Source organism: Harmonia axyridis, chromosome X, assembly GCF_914767665.1.
Source record: "Harmonia axyridis chromosome X, icHarAxyr1.1, whole genome shotgun sequence".
NCBI classification, from domain to species: Eukaryota; Metazoa; Arthropoda; class Insecta; order Coleoptera; family Coccinellidae; genus Harmonia; species Harmonia axyridis.
In genome coordinates, this window is record NC_059508.1 from 37,065,514 (window position 1) to 37,073,566 (window position 8,053).

At 41.0% G+C, this 8,053-nt stretch overlaps 1 non-coding gene across 1 annotated transcript; it reads left to right on the plus strand.

The window, feature by feature from the left end:
• Window positions 1-2,490: 2,490 nt before the first annotated feature.
• Window positions 2,491-2,609, plus strand: LOC123688381. Its single transcript, XR_006749906.1, has one exon. It is a non-coding gene; the product is annotated as a 5S ribosomal RNA (ribosomal RNA).
• The last annotated feature ends 5,444 nt before the right edge of the window (window positions 2,610-8,053 follow it).

Consider the following 8,053-nt stretch of genomic DNA (forward strand, 5'->3'; position numbering starts at 1 on the left):
GAATCGTTCACCCAAACCTTATCCCCTATATATGTCAGGAGAACCCAAGGTTCCCCTCCAGACACGATTTAGCAAACTTTTCCCGATCGATCCGACCCACCGAGGCCGTCTCGACCGTCCGCTGCGCCTACTAGGGCCGATTTCTTCGGACTCCGATCAGAAAATATACCGATGCATGTCGTTAACACCTAGTCCGCCTCGTCCGATCTATCTAAACAGTCTCGACGCACCCAACACTCTTTCAAAGTCGGATTACTCGGACTCAATCTGAAAATGGACCGATGCATGACGTCAACACTTAGCCCGCCTCGTCTGATCGATCTAAGCCATCTCGACCCACCCAACACGCCTTCCAAGTCGGATCACTCGGACTTCGATCTGAAAATCTCCGGACTCATTTTTATGAATATCCCCAGTCAGTAAGAACGTTATTTCGCCAATATATACCAACAATAAACCATATTCCAATAGCTGAACCAAAAATATAATTCCCGATCCAAACGTTCTGCATCGCCCAACGCGACCACCTTCCCTATATATGTCAGGAGAGCACAGGGTTCCCCTCCAGACAACACTTACGCTCTATCCCCGACTCTCGGTCGATCGATAGGCCAGGTCAGCGGTGTCTGTTTCGGCCGAAGCTCGGACTTTGGTCAAAATGTTCCGATACAAAATTTGAACCAAGATAGATACAGATATGATTCCTTCTTAAATATACGTTGATTATCGAACAGAATATGGTAAATATTTTGCGATGACCGAGGATTTCATGAATTTTTTTTTTTTTCGAAAAAATTTTCTGTTATCGGAATTTCCTCAAATTTCATTTGGTTGCCTACTAATGCATATTAAAAACGATAATCAACAATCAGAATCATTATTTATCATTTATTTCAATTTTTATAATGAAAAACGTTCACGTCCTTTCGCGCCTCTCGATCGTCGTTTACGTGATGCATCGGTCAGCCCTAGTTTACGTGGTGCATCGGTAAGATCGAGTTCACGTTCTGCATCGGTAAGATCCAGTTCACGTGGTGCATCGGTAAGATCGAGATTACGTGGTGCATCGGTAAGATCGAGTTTACGTGGTGCATCGGTAAGATCCAATTCACGTTCTGCATCGGTAAGATCCAGTTCACGTGGTGCATCGGTGAGATCGAGTTTACGTTCTGCATCGGTGTGATCTAGTTTACGTTGTGCATCGGTAAGATCGAGATTACGTGAAGCATCGGTATGATCGAGTTTACGTTCTGCATCGGTCTGGACTTAGAGATATATTTTCGACGTGAAAATGTTCCGATACAACTTTTGAACCAGGATAGTTAGAGAGATGATTTTTTCTGGGATGTACGTTGATTGGGGAATGGATTGTGGAAAATAACTTGCCATGACCGAGGTGTTCTCGAATTTTTTTTTTTTTTCGAAAAATATTTTCTGATTTTGGATTTTACTCAAATTTGATTTCGTTGCCTTCTAATGTGTTCTAAAAGAGTAAATCAGTAATCAGAATCGAAAAATATTTTTCGGATTTTTTTTTTTTTGAAAAAAAATTTTCTGATTTTGGAATTTCCTCAAATTTGATTTGGTTGCCTTCTAATGTGTTTTTAAAGCGTAAATCAGTAATCAGAATCAATATTCATTGTCGACTTTAATTTTTATAAGGAAAAATGTTCACGTCCTTAAACGCCTCCCCATCATTAGCCCGAGTCCAAGTCGATGTCAGTCCCGAGCGGACGGTGTCAGATACTACCTATCGCCCCGGTCTGGACTTGGCGAGGTATTTCGACGTGAAATGTTCCGATACAACTTTTGAACCAGGATAGTTAGAGAGATGATTTCTTCTATGTTGTACGTTGATTGTGGAATGGATTGTGGGAAATAACTTGCCATGACCCAGGTGTTCTTGAATTTTTTTTTTTTTCGAAAAAAATTTTCTGATCTTGAAATTTCCTCAAATCTGATTGCGTTGCCTTCTAATGTGTTCTAAAAGAGTAAATCAGTAATCAGAATCAATATTCATTGTCGACTTTAATTTTTATAAGGAAAAATGTTCACGTCCTTAAACGCCTCTCCATCGTTACCCCGACTCCAAGACGATGTTAGACCGGAGCGGACGGTGTCAGATGCGACCGATCTCCCCGGTCTGGACTTAGCGAGATATTCCGACGTGAAATGTTCCGATACAAAAATTTAACTGTGATAGTTAGAGAGATGGTTCCTTTTGTGATGTACGTTGATTGTGTAATAGAATATGGAAATAAACTTGAGATGACCGAGGTCTTCTGGGATTTTTTTTTTTTTTCGAAAAATATTTTTCGATTTCGGAAATCCCTCAAATTTCATTGAGATATGTCCTAATGTGTTCTTAAAGCTTAAATCAACAATCAGAATTAATATCCAAAAGTTATTTCATTTTTTATGAGGAAAAACGTTCACGTCCTTTCCGCTCCCAAAAAGTGAGATATCATAGAAAATATCGCAATATATGTTGTTTACGGCCATACCACGCTGAAATTGCCAGTTCTCGTCAGAACACTGAAGCCAAGCAGCGTCGGGCGCGGTTAGTACTTGGATGGGTGACCGCTTGGGAACACCGCGTGCTGTAAGCTTTTTTTTTACGTTCTGCATCGGTCTGCCGAGATAACGTGGTGCATCGGTATGATCGAGTTTACGTTCTGCATCGGTAAGATCGAGATTACGTGATGCATCGGTAAGATTGAGATTACGTGGTGCATCGGTAAGATCGAGATTACGTGGTGCATCGGTAAGATCGAGTTTACGTGGTGCATCGGTAAGATCCAATTCACGTTCTGCATCGGTAAGATCCAGTTCACGTGGTGCATCGGTGAGATTGAGATTACGTGGTGCATCGGTAAGATCGAGTTTACGTGGTGCATCGGTAAGATCCAATTCACGTTCTGCATCGGTAAGATCCAGTTCACGTGGTGCATCGGTAAGATTGAGATTACGTGGTGCATCGGTAAGATCGAGTTTACGTGGTGCATCGGTAAGATCCAATTCACGTTCTGCATCGGTAAGATCCAGTTCACGTGGTGCATCGGTAAGATTGAGATTACGTGGTGCATCGGTAAGATCGAGTTTACGTGGTGCATCGGTAAGATCCAATTCACGTTCTGCATCGGTAAGATCCAGTTCACGTGGTGCATCGGTAAGATGGAGATTACGTGGTGCATCGGTAAGATCGAGATTACGTGGTGCATCGGTAAGATCTACTTTACGTTCTGCATCGGTCTGCCCTTGTTTACGTGGTGCATCGGTAAGATCGAGATTACGTGAAGCATCGGTATGATCGAGTTTACGTTCTGCATCGGTCTGCCCGATATTACGTGGTGCATCGGTTCAGCCCTAGTTTACGTTGTGCATCGGTCTGGACTTAGAGATATATTTTCGACGTGAAAATGTTCCGATACAACTTTTGAACCAGGATAGTTAGAGAGATGATTTTTTCTGTGATGTACGTCGATTGGGGAATGGATTGTGGAAAATAACTTGCCATGACCGAGGTGTCCTCGAATTTTTTTTTTTTTCGAAAAAAATTTTCTGATTGTGGAATTTTCTCAAATTTGATTTGGTTGCCTCCTAATGTGTTCTAAAAGAGTAAATCAGTAATAGGAATCGAAAAATATTTTTCGGATTTTTTTTTTTTTTCGAAAAAAATTTTCTGATCGTGGAATTTCCTCAAATTCGATTTGGTTGCCTTCTAATGTGTTTTTAAAGCGTAAATCAGTAATCAGAATCAATATTCATTGTCGACTTTAATTTTTATAAGGAAAAATGTTCACGTCCTTAAACGCCTCCCCATCATCAGCCCGAGTCCAAGTCGATGTCAGTCCCGAGCGGACGGTGTCAGATACTACCTATCGCCGAGGTCTGGACTTGGCGAGATATTACGACGTGAAATGTTCCGATACAACTTTTGAACCAGGATAGTTAGAGAGATGATTTCTTCTATGTTGTACGTTGATTGTGGAATGAAATACGGAAAATAACTCGCCATGACCGAGGTGATTACGATTTTTTTTTTTTTTTCGAAAAAAATTTTCTGATCGTGGAATTTTCTCAAATTTGATTTGGTTGCCTCCTTATATGTTCTAATAGCGATAATCAACAATCAGAATCAAAATCATGATCGGGTTTGATTTTTATAAGGAAAAATGTTCACGTCCTTTTTTTCAACCCCGACTCATTGACGATGTTAGAACCGAGCCGGCGGTGTCAGATACGACCGATCGCCCCGGTCCCGATCGTCATTTACGTTGTGCATCGGTCTGCCCGAGATTACGTGGTGCATCGGTATGATCGAGTTTACGTGGTGCATCGGTAAGATCCAATTCACGTTCTGCATCGGTAAGATCCAGTTCACGTGGTGCATCGGTAAGATTGAGATTACGTGGTGCATCGGTAAGATCGAGTTTACGTGGTGCATCGGTAAGATCCAATTCACGTTCTGCATCGGTAAGATCCAGTTCACGTGGTGCATCGGTAAGATGGAGATTACGTGGTGCATCGGTAAGATCGAGATTACGTGGTGCATCGGTAAGATCTACTTTACGTTCTGCATCGGTCTGCCCTTGTTTACGTGGTGCATCGGTAAGATCGAGATTACGTGAAGCATCGGTATGATCGAGTTTACGTTCTGCATCGGTCTGCCGATATTACGTGGTGCATCGGTTCAGCCCTAGTTTACGTTGTGCATCGGTCTGGACTTAGAGATATATTTTCGACGTGAAAATGTTCCGATACAACTTTTGAACCAGGATAGTTAGAGAGATGATTTTTTTCTGTGATGTACGTCGATTGGGGAATGGATTGTGGAAAATAACTTGCCATGACCGAGGTGTCCTCGAATTTTTTTTTTTTTCGAAAAAAATTTTCTGATGTGGAATTTTCTCAAATTTGATTTGGTTGCCTCCTAATGTGTTCTAAAAGAGTAAATCAGTAATAGGAATCGAAAAATATTTTTCGGATTTTTTTTTTTTTCGAAAAAAATTTTCTGATCGTGGAATTTCCTCAAATTCGATTTGGTTGCCTTCTAATGTGTTTTTAAAGCGTAAATCAGTAATCAGAATCAATATTCATTGTCGACTTTAATTTTTATAAGGAAAAATGTTCACGTCCTTAAACGCCTCCCATCATCAGCCCGAGTCCAAGTCGATGTCAGTCCCGAGCGGACGGTGTCAGATACTACCTATCGCCGAGGTCTGGACTTGGCGAGATATTACGACGTGAAATGTTCCGATACAACTTTTGAACCAGGATAGTTAGAGAGATGATTTCTTCTATGTTGTACGTTGATTGTGGAATGAAATACGGAAAATAACTCGCCATGACCGAGGTGATTACGATTTTTTTTTTTTTTTCGAAAAAAATTTTCTGATCGTGGAATTTTCTCAAATTGATTTGGTTGCCTCCTTATATGTTCTAATAGCGATAATCAACAATCAGAATCAAAATCCATGATCGGGTTTGATTTTTATAAGGAAAAATGTTCACGTCCTTTTTTTCAACCCCGACTCATTGACGATGTTAGAACCGAGCCGGCGGTGTCAGATACGACCGATCGCCCCGGTCCCGATCGTCATTTACGTTGTGCATCGGTCTGCCCGAGATTACGTGGTGCATCGGTATGATCGAGTTTACGTGGTGCATCGGTAAGATCCAATTCACGTTCTGCATCGGTAAGATCCAGTTCACGTGGTGCATCGGTAAGATGGAGATTACGTGGTGCATCGGTAAGATCGAGATTACGTGGTGCATCGGTAAGATCTACTTTACGTTCTGCATCGGTCTGCCCTTGTTTACGTGGTGCATCGGTAAGATCGAGATTACGTGAAGCATCGGTATGATCGAGTTTACGTTCTGCATCGGTCTGCCCGATATTACGTGGTGCATCGGTTCAGCCCTAGTTTACGTTGTGCATCGGTCTGGACTTAGAGATATATTTTCGACGTGAAAATGTTCCGATACAACTTTTGAACCAGGATAGTTAGAGAGATGATTTTTTCTGTGATGTACGTCGATTGGGGAATGGATTGTGGAAAATAACTTGCCATGACCGAGGTGTCCTCGAATTTTTTTTTTTTCGAAAAAAATTTTCTGATTGTGGAATTTTCTCAAATTTGATTTGGTTGCCTCCTAATGTGTTCTAAAAGAGTAAATCAGTAATAGGAATCGAAAAATATTTTTCGATTTTTTTTTTTTTCGAAAAAAATTTTTCTGATCGTGGAATTTCCTCAAATTCGATTTGGTTGCCTTCTAATGTGTTTTTAAAGCGTAAATCAGTAATCAGAATCAATATTCATTGTCGACTTTAATTTTTATAAGGAAAAATGTTCACGTCCTTAAACGCCTCCCCATCATCAGCCCGAGTCCAAGTCGATGTCAGTCCCGAGCGGACGGTGTCAGATACTACCTATCGCCGAGGTCTGGACTTGGCGAGATATTACGACGTGAAATGTTCGATACAACTTTTGAACCAGGATAGTTAGAGAGATGATTTCTTCTATGTTGTACGTTGATTGTGGAATGAAATACGGAAAATAACTCGCCATGACCGAGGTGATTACGATTTTTTTTTTTTTTTCGAAAAAAATTTTCTGATCGTGGAATTTTCTCAAATTTGATTTGGTTGCCTCCTTATATGTTCTAATAGCGATAATCAACAATCAGAATCAAAATCCATGATCGGGTTTGATTTTTATAAGGAAAAATGTTCACGTCCTTTTTTTCAACCCCGACTCATTGACGATGTTAGAACCGAGCCGGCGGTGTCAGATACGACCGATCGCCCCGGTCCCGATCGTCATTCACGTTGTGCATCGGTCTGCCGAGATTACGTGGTGCATCGGTATGATCGAGTTTACGTGGTGCATCGGTAAGATCCAATTCACGTTCTGCATCGGTAAGATCCAGTTCCGTGGTGCATCGGTAAGATGGAGATTACGTGGTGCATCGGTAAGATCGAGATTACGGGGTGCATCGGTAAGATCTACTTTACGTTCTGCATCGGTCTGCCCTTGTTTACGTGGTGCATCGGTAAGATCGAGATTACGTGAAGCATCGGTATGATCGAGTTTACGTTCTGCATCGGTCTGCCCGATATTACGTGGTGCATCGTTCAGCCCTAGTTTACGTTGTGCATCGGTCTGGACTTAGAGATATATTTTCGACGTGAAAATGTTCCGATACAACTTTTGAACCAGGATAGTTAGAGAGATGATTTTTTCTGTGATGTACGTCGATTGGGGAATGATTGTGGAAAATAACTTGCCATGACCGAGGTGTCCTCGAATTTTTTTTTTTTTCGAAAAAAATTTTCTGATTGTGGAATTTTCTCAAATTTGATTTGGTTGCCTCCTAATGTGTTCTAAAAGAGTAAATCAGTAATAGGAATCGAAAAATATTTTTCGGATTTTTTTTTTTTTCGAAAAAAATTTTCTGATCGTGGAATTCCTCAAATTCGATTTGGTTGCCTTCTAATGTGTTTTTAAAGCGTAAATCAGTAATCAGAATCAATATTCATTGTCGACTTTAATTTTTATAAGGAAAAATGTTCACGTCCTTAAACGCCTCCCCATCATCAGCCCGAGTCCAAGTCGATGTCAGTCCCGAGCGGACGGTGTCAGATACTACCTATCGCCGAGGTCTGGACTTGGCGAGATATTACGACGTGAAATGTTCCGATACAACTTTTGAACCAGGATAGTTAGAGAGATGATTTCTTCTATGTTGTACGTTGATTGTGGAATGAAATACGGAAAATAACTCGCCATGACCGAGGTGATTACGATTTTTTTTTTTTTCGAAAAAAATTTCTGATCGTGGAATTTTCTCAAATTTGATTTGGTTGCCTCCTTATATGTTCTAATAGCGATAACCACAATCAGAATCAAAATCCATGATCGGGTTTGATTTTTATAAGGAAAAATGTTCACGTCCTTTTTTTCAACCCCGACTCATTGACGATGTTAGAACCGAGCCGGCGGTGTCAGATACGACCGATCGCCCCGGTCCCGATCGTCATTTACGTTGT